This window comes from Capsicum annuum, chromosome 10 (genome assembly GCF_002878395.1).
Source record: "Capsicum annuum cultivar UCD-10X-F1 chromosome 10, UCD10Xv1.1, whole genome shotgun sequence".
Classification (NCBI taxonomy): Eukaryota; Viridiplantae; Streptophyta; class Magnoliopsida; order Solanales; family Solanaceae; genus Capsicum; species Capsicum annuum.
In genome coordinates, this window is record NC_061120.1 from 154731108 (window position 1) to 154747945 (window position 16838).

Consider the following 16838-nt stretch of genomic DNA (forward strand, 5'->3'; position numbering starts at 1 on the left):
TCAAGGTCAAGCCTAAGGATTTCTTCAGGATCCTTTAGAAACATTAGATCTCTTTCAAGATCAAGCTTTAAGGTATGCATAGTATTCATCTATGGATTCAATTCGTTCATAGAGTTCAAGAACAATTCTTTTAAATGTTATTTTGTAAACTTTTGTGGTGATATAAGCATGTACACGTTGATGATTGTTGTTCAAGTTTCAAGATGATATCTAAGGATATTTCTTATAGAATATATGTGATTGTTGGTTGAAAATCATGAACTTTGGGGTGGGTTGAACTAATGCAAGTATGAAATCCACCTATGCCTTAAAGAATGCATGTAAGGTGTTTGATAAAATGCCTAGGATGTTAGAAGTTTATATTTACATGATTTCATGATATCTAAATGACAAGTCCATGTTAGTGATACACTTCAATATGAATGCCCATGCTATTTATGTATTCTTATGGTGATGGCATGAAGTATGTATGATGATGGAAATATGAATTTTGTGTGCAAATTATATCCATACTTTCCCTACCATGTTTGAGGTGTTGATTAAATACATGAAGTATACTATCCCCTACTTATGATATAGTGAATTATGGACTCTAGTCTTGTGATCAAGTCATGTCATGTGTGTCAGTTTTCTTCTATCGAGTCTTGGGGGTATTCGTACCCAAAAAACATAGCTATGTGCCTAGAGCCATGTCATGTTGTCACGATAATCTAAGTCAAGCTATAATCTATAGAACTCAGTCAGTCATGTGACTCAGAAAACCTCAGAAATCTCATGATCCCATTTAACTCTTAGGTAATAGTACTACTCCGTCAGTCAACGGAAGTCAGTTAATCTATCCACGTACAGTCAGTTGAATCATGTTTAGTCTCTTCAGATAGGAGTAGGAGTTAGAACCGAGTGAACCCAAGGATGGGAACTCACCTGTATATGAGGGTGTGATTCTTAGCAGTCATCCTTGCGTTCCAGAACTATGTAGCCAACATAGATTGAGACATCACAACCTATTATATGAGGTTAGATGAGGTGGCTTAGCCTGTTATATGAGGGTTCCCACCATTCTCACTAGAGTTACCTGTTATATGAGGGTTGCTCATATGTTTTCCTTACTAGTGGCGCGGTATTAACACCCTTTCAGTCAGGGCAGAGATGGGACCCCATCTTTGCCATAATGGCATATATGGGGCATGTCGGTTAAACAACTACCTCCCACAGTTTTAGTATCAGTCTCAGTAAAAGAACTCAGACAATTCTTCAAATATCAGTATACCAGGACTGTTAGATACGGTCAAATTTAGTTATAGCACGAAACTCAGAGAGTTCAACCAGATTCAGGGCTGTCAGATACAGTCATCCATGTTATCAGAACTACGGTTGCAGCCATATATTAGCGTACAGATTTAGCCATCACGTACTCGTGATCTTAGTTACTATGTATGTATATTTGTACTCTTACATTCATATCAGTCAGTCAGAAGTATTATTCATGCACGTAAACCCTTGCATTAGACTACCTTACTCGTATTCTCAGTACTCTAGTTGTACTGATGTATTTACGCTATGGTGCTTTATTTTCATACTACACCATAGGTTCAGAGGCACGAGTCCCAGACCAATAGTAGTAGTCGCATTCAGTATACAGATTTACAGTGAGTCCTCTTCATTTGAGGACGACATTATTTGATTATTCATTTATTTCTTTAGTTTAGTTTTACGGAGTTAGTTGGAGACATGTTCCTTCAACTCCTTATTTCAGACAGAACTTAGAGGCTTTTAGATTCATGCTCAGATTTAGCTTTCAAATTCATTTTTCAGTTGTTTTAGGTATCTTTCACCCACACGGATGTTACTATTTTACAAATTCTATATTCAGTTGAACCTTATGGCCTACATGTTCATGTTTTCTACATTATTACATTATATATTGTAGTGCACAGGTACAAATATCAGTCATGGGTTAGCTTGTGGTCCTTCGGGGTCATAAGCACCGTGTAGCATTCTGGTTCATAAAATCGGGGTATTACAAACTTGGTACCAGAGCCTAAGGTTCAATAGTCATAGGAATTCTGAAAGCCGCATCTAGTAGAGTCTTGTGCATGGGTGTGTTGCGTGCCATATTTATGTACAGGAGGCTATGAGATGTTTTAGGAACAGTTCTCTTTATTTAGTATTCATGTCGTGCTAGTAAGCATAATTTCAAGTCAGTCTCTCAGTCTAATCTACTCTTCTCTTATTTTAGAAACATGCCTCCAAAGAGAAGAAATCAGCCAGCCCTCAGCCCGAAGATCCTTTGGGTGAACATGTTTCTCATGCAGAGTTCAGAACTGCATTTACCGCTCTTGCTCAGTCTATAGATGCCCAGAATGAATGACCAGCAGTTGTTCCGGCCAACCTAGTGGCCTATTCAGCAGCAGCTAGGATTCAGGACTTCACCCAATAAACCCTCCGTCTTTTTTTGGGTCTAAGCCAGACGAGGATCCTCAGGAATTCATTGACCAAGTCCAGAAGGTCATTGATATCATGAGAGTCACTTCTTCTCAGAGTGACGAGTTAGCTGCATACTAATTACAGGATGTCGTTCACACTTGGTACAAGCAGTGGTTAGCAGAAAGGTTAGAGGATGCAGGTCCTGTTAAGTGGGAAGAATTTGTCATGGCTTTCTTAGACATATTCTTTCCCCAAGAGCTGAGAGAGGCCAAAGTTCCTGATTTCATGAATCTCAGGCAGGGAAATATGATAGTTAGAGAGTATTCTCTTAGATTTACTCAGCTAGCCAGATATGCCCCTCATGTGGTTGCAGATAACAGGGCTAAGATTAGTAAGTTTGTGTCAGGGGTAAATGATAGCATGGTAAATGAGTGGAGGTCTGCGATGCTAAACAGTGATATGACCTTAGCTAGACTCATGACCCATGCTCAATAGATAGAAGAGCAGAAGGTTAAGACTAAGGAGAGGCAGAACAAGAGAGCAAGAGCAGGAATTTTTAGTTTTGCTCAACCTAAATTAGAGGAAGGGAATCATTCATAGTTTCATCCTAAGTCAGCAGTTCCAGCCCCTTCCTCTGCTAGTACCCCAGTTCCAAAGTTCAGGGATGGCAATAGAGATAGGGCACCAGGCTCTAAATCTCAGAGTAGTGTTAGCAGTGCCCACACTTATCCTCAGTGTCAGACCTGCGGTAAGAACCATCAGGGTGTGTGTCGAGCGGGTTAAGGAATTTGTTTTAGTTGTGGCAAGCCAGGCCACAGAGTTAGGGACTGTCCTAAGCCAGGTCCTCAGGGTCAATAGAATCGTTCTACAGCTCAGTCCGATCGCCCAAACCTGCAGGGTGCCACTTCCAGTGCTACTAGTGGGCAACGCCCAGACAGACTCTATGCTCTTCATACCCAATAGGATCAGGAAAATTCTCCTGATGTCGTTACTGGTACGTTATAGATTTTACATGTTCATGTTTATACTTTGCTAGACCCAGGTGCATCCTTGTCTTTTGTCACTCCATACATAGCAGGCGATTTCGGAATCAGTCCCAAAATTGTAGTAGAGCCCTTTTCAGTCTCTACCCCAGTGGGTAAAACTATCATAGCTCAGCGAATATACAGGAACTGCCTGATTATGATATTTCAAAAATCCACATCAGCAGATTTAGTCAAGTTAGAGATGACTGATTTTGATGTCATTCTCAGCATGGATTGGCTTCATCCTTATATGCCCTAGTCGACTGCAGAAATAGGATAGTTCAGTTTCAGTTCCTAAATGAGCCCTTCCTAGAGTGGAAGGGTAGCACTTCGTCTTTCAAGGGTCAGCTTATTTCCTATCTTCGGAAAAGGAAAATAATATCTAAGGGGTGTGTGTATCATCTCGTGTATGTTAAGGATTCCAGTTTCAAATCTCCCAGTCTCGAATCAGTCCCAATGGTTAATGAATATTCATACGTCTTTCTCGAAGATCTTCCAGGCATTCTCCCGAAAGGGAAATAGACTTCGGCACAGACTTTTTCCCATATACTCAGCCTATTTCTATTCTGCCATACAGAATGACACCAGCAAAACTCAAGGAACTGAAAAATCAGTTGAAGGATCTCTTAGATAAGGAATTCATCAGGCCCAGTGTATCCCCATAGGGTGCGCCAGTCTTATTCGTGCACAAGAAAGACGGTTCTCTTAGAATGTGTATTGATTACCGTCAGCTCAACAATGTCACGGTCAAGAACAGGTATCCGCTGCCTAGGATAGGCGACTTATTTGACCAACTTCAGGGTGCCAGTTATTTCTCCAAGATAGACCTCAGATCAGGCTATCATTAGCTCAGAGTTAGAAAATGTGACATTCTAAAGATAGCTTTTTGTACTCGGTATGGTCACTTTGAATTTCTAGTCATGTCCTTTGGTCTTACTAATGCCCCTGCAGCTTTCATGGACTTGATGAACCGGGTGTTCAAGCAGTACTTAGACACATTCGTCATAGTCTTCATAGATGATATTCTAGTCTATTCTCGCACAGAGCATGATCATTCAGACCATCTCATAATTGTTATTTAGACTCTCAGGTATCACCAATTGTTTGCCAAGTTCAATAAGTGTGAATTTTGGCTAAGATCAGTAGAATTCCTTGGCCATATTATTTCCGATGATTCCATTAGAGTAGATCCTCAGAAAACTGAAGAGGTAAGAAACTGGCCTCGCTCTGTCTCTCCATCAGATATCAAGAGTTTCTTGGGTTTGGCTGGTTATTACCGATGGTTTGTCGAGGGATTTTCTTTTATTGTATCTCCTATGTCCAGATTGACTTAGAAGAAGGTCAAGGTTCAGTGTTCAGAACCTTGCACGAAGATTTTTCAGGATTTGAACACTCGACTCACCTCAGCTCCAGTTTTAGCACTTCCTGACTGTTCCGATGGATTCGTAGTATATTATGATGCATCCAATGTAGGTTTAGGTTGTGTCCTCATGCAGCATGGTAGAGTCATAGCCTACACCTCCAGACAGTTAAATCCCCATGAGAAGAATTATCCTACTCATGACCTTGAGTTAGCAGCAGTTATCTTTGCCTTAAAGATTTGGAGGCATTATCTATACGGTGTTCATGTAGACATCTTCATAGATCATAAGTGCCTTCAGTATGTCTTTTCCCAGAAAAATCTCAATCTTCATCAAAGAAGGTGGTTAGAGCTCTTGAAGGATTTGACATGAGTGTCCTTTATCATCTTGGCAAGGCCAATGTAGTGGCCGACTAACTCAGTAGACTATCCAGGGGTAGTGTTTCCCATGTTGAGGATAGTAAGAAAAAATTAGCTCAGGATATTCATCAGCTTGCCAGACTAGGTGTTCACTTAGTTGACTCTTCAGAGGGTGGTGTATGTGTTTAGAGTAGTTCAGAGTCATCTCTAGTTTTTGAGGTGAAAGAGAAGCAAGACAAGGATCCTAGCCTTGTTAAGCTAAAAGAGTCAGTTCAGAGTCAGGAAGTAGAGGTTTTCTCCTAAGGGGGAGATGGTGTTCTTTGTTTTCAGATTCGTCTGTGTGTTCTCGGTGTAGATGACTTGAGGCAGTGAATTATTGCAGAAGAGTATGGTACACAATACTCTATTCATCTAGGGTCCACTAAGATGTACCGCGACTTACAAGAGATATATTGTTGGAGTGTGATGAAGAAGGATGTTGCAGAGTTTTTAGCTAAGTGCTCTATATGTTAGTAGGTTAAGATAGAGCATCAGAAACCTGAAGGTTCCATGTAGGAGTTTACTATTCCTATTTGGAAGTGGGAAGAAGTGAACATGGACTTCGTGACGGGGTTTCCTAGAACATGTCATCATCATGATTCAGTTTGGATCATTGTAGACAGAATGACCAAGTTAGCTCATTTCCTTCCAGTTCGTACCTCTTACTCAATTGAGGATTATGCCAAACTCTATATCAGGGAGTTGGTTAGATTACACGGTGTTCCACTATCTATCATCTCAGACAGAGGTACCCAGTTCACCTCTGACTTCTGAAAAGCATTCCAAAAGGGTCTTGGTACGCAAGTTCATCTCATTATAGTGTTTCATCCTCAGACAGATGGTCAAGCAAAAAGGACCATTTAGACTATAGAAGATATGCTAAGGGCGTGTGCAATTGATTTCAAGGGAAGCTGGGATGACCACTTTTCTTTGATTGAGTTTGCATACAACAACAACTATCACTCCAGCATTCAGATGGCTCCATTCGAAGCTCTCTATGGTAGGAGATGTAGGTCTCCGATCGGTTGGTTCAAAGTTAGTGAGACTACATTCATAGGGCCTGACTTAGTATTCAATGCCTTAGAGAAAGTTCAGTTGATTAGCAAAAGACTCTGGGCTGCTCAGATCCGATGAAAGTCTTATGCAGATGTTCGTAGAAAGGATCTCAAATTCGAGGTCGATGACTATGTATATCTCAAGATCTGTCCCATGAAGGGAGTAAAGAGATTCGACAAGAAGGGAAAGCTTAGTCCCTGATATGTCGGTCCCTTTAGGATTCTTAGTCGCTTCGGCAAGGTAGCCTATGAGCTCGAATTGCCTTCAGATCTAGCCTTAGTTCATCCAGTCTCCCATGTCTCTTTGCTCAAGAAGCGCATAGGTGACCCAACAGTTGTAGTCCCTATTCAGAGCATTGATATTCAGAATAGCCTCTCTTATGAAGAGATTCCAGTCGAAATCCTTGACTATCAGACTCGTAGGCTGAGGAACAAAGAAGTCCCTCTAGCCAAGGTTCTTTGACGGAATCAGTCCATGGAGAGAGCTACTTGGGAAGCAGAAGCAGACATGTGAACCAAGTACCCTCATTTTTCTCCGCTAATTCAGGCTTAGATCAAGGTAACCATTTTACTTAATCTTATTTAGTTACATGTTCACAATTACAGTATAAAATTGGTATCAAGTATCAGTGCATAGCTTATCATGCATTCATGAGTTCAGCTTATCAGTCATGCATCAGATATGCATGTTTAGTTGGGATATATTCAGTTTAGAATTCAATTCAATCCTAAAATCATGTGCCAGTTGAGAATGATCAGTATGTGCATTGTTTTATCTTCTCTCCCCTCTCAAGTAGTCATCATTCGAGGACAAATGTTTCCAAAGGGAAGATATTGTAATACCCCAAAAATTCCAAACCAATATTAGAGCCAAGTACCAAGATAATGCTTAGTACATCATGGTTCTTTTATAGTTTTATGAGTAAGTTAGATGTATATTAAGTCTTCAAATAACTCCCATCTATCAGATGAATCAGAACATTCCTTACCGATTGAATTCTTGAGAAGGATATTGGTATAGTCAACTTCAAATGATCATATCTCTCATTATACTTGGAATGTTTGAGCTCATGACCTATCAACAGATAGATAATTGAATTAGCATTCTAACGATACCAATTTTGGCAAAATTTAATAGCGGAGAAAAGAGTTATTCCTATTTTACTCCAGCATGTTAGGCTGGAAACTGTGTGACGACATTCGTTGTAGCTTACCATATTTGTGACGCCCTATCACGAAGGTCGTTAGCCTTAGGAAAAATCTAACTCCTGTGTAATGACATTCGTGATAGATTACCATATTTGTGATGCCCTACCACGAAGGTCGTCAGCATTAGGCAGAAACCAGCTCTTATGTGATGACATTAGTGGTAGCTTACCATATTTGTGATGCCCTACCATGAAGGTCGTCAGACTTAGGCAGAAACCATCAGTTCCAGCTCCTGTGTGACGACATTTTTGATGACTTACCATACTAGTGATGCCTTGTCACAAATGTCGTCAACTATGATTTTCAGTAACTGGAAATTTATTTCATAAGGGTATTTTGGTCTTTTCCCTTCACTTCCCATGACTTATAACCCTCAAGGAACATATTATCTTCCATTCTCTTTAGTTAAAACATCTTAAAAATCCTTTCTTATGCTTTCAACCACAAGATTAGGGTTTCCTCTCAAGATCATCTCCTCAGGAACAAGAGCATTCTTTCCCAAAGGGGTTAAACCCTAGTCAAGAAAAATCAATTGCAAGCCTAAGGATTTCTTCAGGAACCTTCAGAAACATTAGATCTCTTTCAAGATCAAGCTTTAAGGTATGCGTAGTGTTCATCTATGGATTAAATTCATTCATAGAGTTCAAGAACCATGCTTTTAAATGTTATTTTATAAACTTTTGTGATGGTATAAGCATGTACACGTTGATGATTGTTGTTCAAGTTTCAAGATGATATCTAAGGATGTTTCTCATGGAATATATGTGATTGTTGGTTGAAAATCATGAACTTTGGGGTGGGTTGAACTAATGCAAGTATGAAATCCACCTATGCCTTAAAGAATGCATGTAAGGTGTTCGATAAAATACCTAGGATGTTAGAAGTTCATATTTACAGGATTTCATGATATCTAAATGATAAGTCCATGTTAGCGATACACTTCAATATGAATGCCCATGCTATTTATGTATTCTTATGGTGATGGCATGAAGTATGTATGATGATGGAAATATGAATTTTGTGTGCAAATTATATCCATACTTTCCCTACCATGTTTGAGGTGTTGATTAAATACATGAAGTATACTATCCCCTACTTATGATATAATGAATTGTGGACTCCAGTCTTGTGATCAAGTCATGTCATGTGTGTCAGTTTTCTTCAATCGAGTCCGGGGGGTATTCGTACCTAAAAAACATAGCTGTGTTCCTAGAGCCATGTCATGTTGTCACGATAATCTCAGTCAAGCAATAACTATAGAACTCAGTCAGTCATGTGACTCAGGAAACCTGAGAAATCTCATGATTGCAGTTTACTCTCAGATAATAGTACTACTCCGTCAGTCAACGGAAGTCAGTTAATCTGTCCATGTACAGTCAGTTGAATCATGTTTAGTCTCTTCAGATTCAGGGCTGTCAGATATAGTCATCCATGTTATTAGAACTATGGTTCTAGCCATGTATTAGCATACAGATTTAGACATCACGTACTCACGATCTTAGTTACTATGTATGTATGTTTGTACTCGTACGTTTATATCAGTCATTCAGTAGTATTATTCATGCACGTAAACCCTTACATTAGATTACCTTACTCGTATTCTCAGTACTTCAGTTGTACTGATGCATTTGTGCTATGGTGCTTTCTTTCATACTACACCATAGGTTCAGAGGCACGAGTCCCAGATCAATAGTAGTAGTTGCATTCAGCATACAGAGTTGCAGTGAGTCCTCTTCATTCGAGGATGACATTATTTGATTTATTCAGTTCAGGTTTACGGAGTTAGTTGGAGATATGTTCCTTCAATTCCTTATTTCAGACAGTACTTAGAGGCTTTTAGATTTATGCTCAGATTTAGCTTTCAGATTCAGTTTTCAGTTGTTTTGGGTATCTTTCATCAAAACGGATGTTACTATTTTACAGATTCTTTATTTAGTGGAACCTTATGGCCTACATGTTCATGTTTTCCGCATTATTACATTATATATTGTAGTGCACAGGTACAAATATCAGTCATAGGTTAGCTTGTGGTCCTTCGGGGTTATAATCACCATGTAACTTTCCGGTTCAAAAAATCGGGGTGTTATAGTTTGACCCCAAGTATTTGAGTTGCCTAACTTGAAGACAATAAACCTAACTCAATTTATAGTTTACTAAAACTAAAATTACATCAAAATTACAACACTGTAACCAACTCCTGATACATAAGACTAAGATTTCTTATCTTATTAGTACTAGGATCAGGTTCACCAATATATTCCTTCTGTCTTTAAGTAGCACACTGCCAAATCAATTTTTAATTGACTTTTTTCTTTGTTAGTGCATGCCTATTTTAAAGAGAACTTCTTCTATATAAGCACAAATCTCCAAAGAGTTCTTCTATAACTCAAACTCTTTATTTTATCAAAACTCTTATCACTTAGAGCTATACTTCAAGTGAGACTCCTTTTTCAATTCAAATTAAAGATTTTTAAAGTGTTGTAGTCAAACTCCAACTCTTAAATTTAATACATGATTTATTTCATTGAGTTTATCATATTGTAACTATTATCCATTCATTCATTCAAGCACTCTTGTTTCTATTCATCAGTGATCATAATGCAATTTAAGTTCCTTGAGATAGTATATCTACTGAACCAACTTGATTGACTTGTTTCATGACACTTTTTCAATCATCAAAACAACATGGATCCAACAAATATGAGTCTCGATCACAAATTTATGGATGTTTTAGTGAGACACCATCTGAGATGCGCGATGGGCTCTACCTCGTAGAGCTTATGTCGCACGTTGGGATGCTCGGTTGGTCCATTCTTACCAAACTTCAAATTCTGTTGTTCTTTTATTTAATCAAGGTAAAATTAGCCCTTTTACTCTATGTAACTCCCCCAACTCATTTTAAATCTCTAAAGTTATCCTAAACTATAGGCTTCTTTCCTAAGTCCCTAATTCCTCATCTTTCCTTAATCTCATAAACTCAAGAAGGGTTTTTCAAATTCCAAAGCTCCAAAACTTCCAATTCAAGAGGGGTTTTCAAATCCCAAAGCTCCAAAGCTTCCAATTCACGTTCTCCAAAATTTTTTCTCATCGGGGTTTTTCTAAAATCAAATTTAAAAATTCTTCTCTTATTCTCTCTAAGTCCAAGAAATCTGAAGGCTTCAAGAAGTAAGGTCTAAGTTAATTCTCACAGTTTCTTTTCTAATTCTTCCTCAAAAAGGTATGTTGAACAATCCCTATTTTCAACTAATGCCACAAATCATTGGTTTATTGAGATTACATATATTATATTGATGGTTTCAAACCAAGGTTGAGAAAGATTTTCATGAAAGCTTGCTATTGATTATCCCCTCTTGACAAATTATTTTCAAGTCTTATTTGAGAGTTTTGAGACATGAAAAGACTATTTGAAATGGTGAACTTTCACATTACTAATTTGAATTGCTTAATGTTATAAATGATGAAACTATGACCTTTACGTCTTTCCAAACCTTTGTAATTCAATGAGGATTATAATGTATTTCCTCATTTTTTTGAACAATGTAAAGTATGAAATGATGAGATATTTTAAGGCTCTTATGAAAATTAAATTATGGCTATGTTTATGATTTTAAAGACTAGATTAAGAGCCTATATTATTTTATGATGATGATTTGACATGATATGGATGACTTACAAGTCTTGGTATGACGATACCAAAATGTTAATACCTTTACAAAATAATTTATGAATAAATATTTATGAACAATATTTTAATTAGGTTTAAAGAGAGTTTGGTAGTATCACCGATAAGGTGTAAGTCCTTGTGACTCAACTCCCAAATCATATTTGCTATCGTGAGGAGGTCCCTATCCTAAAAAATAGAGGATTGATGTATTCTTGTGTAAGATCCCACAAATTCCTAGTCATTCCAGTCCTATATAGAATGCCAAATGTGGTCCCAAATTTAGAAAATGTTAGCCAAGTGCTGACACTTAGTCTCATAATTGTCCTCGATATTTCAATGGCATCATTTACGATATTTTCGGCCTTAGATTGCCGATTTTTAAATTGATTCATGATCAAGGATGTCAATAGATTATATTGGATGAGTTTTGGAATTTTTGGACATTGTTTGAGTTGTGTTTGGATGGCCAAAATAGCTAGCCAACGTGATTTGACGCATCACGTTGGCTATCGCATCGACACCATCGATGCGAAGCGTCGATCCCATTGATGCAACGCATCGCCAATCGTGTCAGTGTGCACAATATATGTATTAAGTTATGGGTTTGAGGGGGAAAAAGGACATTTTCCACCATTCTTGACCCACCTATATCACAAAATTAAGGATCCAAAGGGTCAAATATACTTATCTTTTCACAAAAGACTCTCAAGAACAAGCCCTAGTTTCTTTAAATTCAAGTCCAAGTTTCAAGAATTCACCAACAACTCCCATGAAATCAATAATCAAGATATGTTAGGTGTTCATCCTTGAGTCTCCTTCCACCCTTGGAGTTGAAGAATCCGTTTTTAAAACTACAAGTTTTCAGATTCATGATTTACATATGCAAGTTGGGTTGTATTCATGTTTGTGTTGTTATATGGGTTTTAATTCAACATTTAATTATAAATTTCATGAACATAAGATAGCATGTATGTTTATAGATGTAATTCCCATTCTATAACCCTTAATATTGCAAGTTTAAGTTGTAGTAATGATGCTTATGTGTTGTTCATTACCATGTGCATTAATTATGCTCCCTAAGTGTTTGATAGAATATCCATGTGAATCGAATAGTGTAATCATGACAGGTTATCTTGTGTTCTCATTCATGTACAAGTTCATGACCTCCAAGTGGTTGACAAAATATTTCAGTGAATGAATTGTAAATAATTGACTATTGTTATACTTTTAAGATTTGTTATATTTTATTGATGCTATCGAGTCCTGGGGGTATTTATTACCCGAAATCTAGTTGTTTAATTAGTTGCAGTAGTTATAGAATAGTCCCAATAAAGTTCAAGAATAGTAGTACTCGGTCAGTAACAGAACTCAGTGAACTCAATCCAGTTCAGTCAGTTAACATGATCAGTGTCAGTTCAGTCAACCCTAGTATAGTCTAGTGATCAGTTTAGTGTTGATTCAGTGAGAGTAGGATTCAACACCGAGAGAACTCAAGGATGAGGCCATTACTGCCAGCAGAGGTTTTGAACCTTAGTAGCAGTCCCTACGTTATAAAACTACGTAGCCAGCATTAGGTAAGTCGTCCTCCTGCCATACTAGTGTTGCTGCCATTATATATATATATATCATGAGTCTTCCTGCCAGATTAGGGTTTACCCAACATTGTTAGTATCTCATGGCAAGGTTCTAACACCCTTCCAATTGGGGTCACAAGTTGAACCCTAATTCACTCCATATTAGGGTATGTCGGTTAGATGAACTCTCTTAAAGTTATAGTTTTAGTCTCAGTATTCAGTAAAGAACTCAGTCAGCTCTATAGAACCATGACTATCAGTTATCAGATTACTCAGCCATCAGAATTCAGTACTCAGTTTTAGTATGAACTCAGATACACGATGTATACCTATATGCGCAATATTGCATGTTTAGTATGTTCGGTAGTTATAGTATTGCATGTACTCATCCAATCACTTTATGATGTTTATTCAGTCAGTTATCATCTCATGCATATGAACCCATGTATATCAGCCTTACCTCACTTAGCATACCAGTACATTCTATGTACTGATCACATACTTTTTCTTTGCACTATGATGTCTCATATCATAGGTTCGGACGCCAGGTTCCTGATCGTACTTAGCAGCTCAGGCTATTAGCAACAGTTATAGTGGTGAGTTCTCATATTTCAAGTATAGAGTTATCTGTTTCAGTATTCTAAAAGTTCAGTAGTTATTTTAGTTCGGAGTTAGTTGGAGGTTTGTCCCATTAACTCCATATTCAGACAGTTAAAGGATTTCAGACTAGTATAGTAAGTTATTCAGTTTTCAGATATTTTATACTCAGTTATTATTTTAGTATTTTGAGAACCTTATGGCATTTTCAGATTTCTTCTGCATTTATATTTCAGTATTATATTCAGTGCTCGCAGCAGGTACCGATCACGAGTTAGCTTATGGTCCTTTGGGATTGTAAGCATCGTGTGACGCCCAGGGTGTAGTATCGGGGCGTTACATCTTCGTTCACACATTAGTGCTACATTCTTTGTTAATTTTATGATTAGCCAACTATGTTATCTCAATCCATGCAGCAAACATGGATTGGGGTTCATCCGATTGAGTGCCAAGCAGACTCATATAATCCATGGGTTGCCTAATGTTGGTGATTACTACCTAACTCAAAAGTAATGTTTTGAAATGTTTATGCTTTAAATATTTTGATTTATCATTTATATTCTTTTGTCCTAATTATGTATTTACTTAAATGACTTACTTTATAAACTGCTTTGTTCCTTTCCCCGAGTTGCATACTAGTACTCGTTATACTGACTGTCCTTGGACGCTATATCATTTCATGATGTAGAAGTGGAGACACATCTTTGTGGTTCCGTGCAGTATTAGGATCTCTTAGGATAATGTAAGAAAGTAGTGATCTTTCCATCTTTTGGAAGGATATTTATTCATTATGTTAGTCCAGAATTTATGTATTATGGTATGTTGGGGTCATGTTCTGACTTAAACATTTTTATTCTTATGTTTAGAAAATTCATAGACTTAATATGTTCAAATATTTGTTTTAAACTTGGATTAAGTTCCATTATATTTAAATGAATTTCTTAAATGGGTCTTTGTTTCCGTAATTATGATAAAATACTTATATTGAATGCTAAAAAAGTTCTATCGGGCTTTACTGGTTTTGGGTGCCTGTTACATCCAGCTCCTAGTCCTAGATCATGACACTTTGAAGGAGTGGTTTCCTAGTTAAAGCCTAGTCCAACTTTTTCATTGTGGGTTCTACCTTTGATGGTCCATAATTCTTGAAGATTGAGTCTAAGTGTTAGCTCTTTCTAGATCTAACTTTATCTTGGATTTTTCTTGATCAAGCTTTCTGACCTTTTCCCTCTCAGTGAATAAGTCTTCATTCCTTTGTTTAAGATATGACTTTACTCTTTGATGGTCATCAATCATAGTTTTTTTCCTTTTGCCAATGATACAGAGTTTGAGGACTTCTGACTTAAGATCTAGGATAGTAGAACAACGTTAGTTACCCTATTCCTTTCGAGTACATTTTTCCTTTTTAAGAATGCTCTTGATATATTCAGCATCAGTGAATTAATATTTGAGACCTGCAAGAACACTGAGTAACTAATCTATCTTAGCTTTTAATTCATGTATAGCATCAATTAGATGATTCATTAAAAAGATTAGTCTCATTTTAGAGAATGAATGATGTTTGTCTTTATGACCAAGTAAATTTGCTTCTTTCTTCTTATTCTTCTTTCATATCCGAGTCTCCTAGAGCCATGTATGTGGTTTCATCAATTTCACTATCATATTCTCAAATCTTGATCCCTAAGATGCTACCATTGCATGAGATTTTTTTTCTTAGATATAACTTTATGTTTTACTTTTTGTTTCTTCTCACTTCTTTCTCTTCTCCAATCAATTTCCCATAATGAATAGTCCTTGATTATGTAGTCAGTTTTCTTACATCTAAAACAATCACCTTGGGATCATTCACTAGGTTGTCACCTATTACCTATTTCTTTCCTACCATTCCTGCCATCTATCTTGAAAAACTTCCTAAATTTCTTGGTATTAAATGTCACCTATTTTCCATCTAAATCTGAATCATCATTGTCAGATGCTTTCAGAGCTAGTGATTTGTCCTTAGTATCAACATTTTTGAAGTTGTTCATGTTCATCTTAATACTTTATCAACCCATTTTCAGTGGTCAAGGATTTTCCAGAGATGAAAGTTCATTCTCCAAAGTGGTTAGTCGATTAGCCATCTTTTGGAGAGTTTCACCATCCACCATCTTGAATATTGTATATTTTGTGAATAGAATAGCTACTTTGAACTTTCTTACTTGACTGGTGACTTCATGAGCATTCACTAATGTATCCCAGATTTGTTTGGCAGTGGTACAATTTGAAACTCTATTGTATTCATCTGGACCTAGGTCACAAACAAAAATATTTTTGGCCTTAGTATTATTTTTGATGGAGATGAGATCATCAAAAGTGAACTCAATTATTGTCTTTTTCACCTACTTTTCTTTCACTATTTTCATAGGAATTTTAAGACCTTCAGTTATTCTTTCCTAGAGTTCATAATCTAGCCTGAAAAAGTTTTCCATACGAGCTTTCAACCATATGAACTGAGAGCTACTGAAGAGTGGAGGTCGTTTGGTGGATTGTCCTTCACAATGCCAAGTAAGAGGTGTAAAATTCATCTTTGATATTATCTTAAGGCGTTGGCCTCTATACAAAATAACCTTCTCTAATACCAATTGATATTTTATATGCTCTACAATTTTATTGAATTATAGATAATTATTTTCTATGTTTGGATGGGGTTGCCTAGAGTGTTCCAACAAAGACATAAAAAACAATAAATGCATGAAAATTTTCATGTGGAAATATAACGACCCAAATCTGGTACCCGGAATACCACACGGTTCTCATGACCCTGAAGGACCACAAGCCAACCCATGACTGGTATCTGTAATTGAGTATCGCAAAACATACTATATAAATGCAGAATTAAAGGCTGCCATAAGGTTCAAAAATCTAATAAAACATAACATCTAAACAATACGGTATCACCATACGAAAATTGAAATAACTGTCTGAACATGCTGGTCTGAAAGCCTCTAAACTATCTAAGAACTATGGAGTTAATGGAAATGTCCCCAACTATCTCCAGACTACTGAAATAATAAAGTAATAAAATAATTATGCTATCCTCGAATGGTGAGGACTCACTGCTAGTTTGGCTGCTGAACATCTGATCTACTAAGGATACTCTGGAGCTCGTGCTTCTGAACCTATGGTATAAAACATCATAGCAAAAATGCGTCAGTACTATTGAATGTACTGGTATGCAAGTAAGGTAGGCTGAATGCAAGAGGTTTATATGCATGAACAATACTAACTGACTGAAAACATGAATGTGAGAATACATGCATGTATACGTGAACTGTGACTGAGATCATAACATCGCTAAATTTGAATACTGATAACAAAAGTTTTGTATAACAGATATACTATTATCTGAATGACTGTGTCTGGTAGTCCTATTTCTGATGGAACTAACTGAGTTCCGTACTGAACTGGGTGACTATATCTGACAGTCCTAAATTCTGTAGAACTATCTGAGTTCTATTACTTAGACCGAGACTGAGACTGTAACTGTGGGAA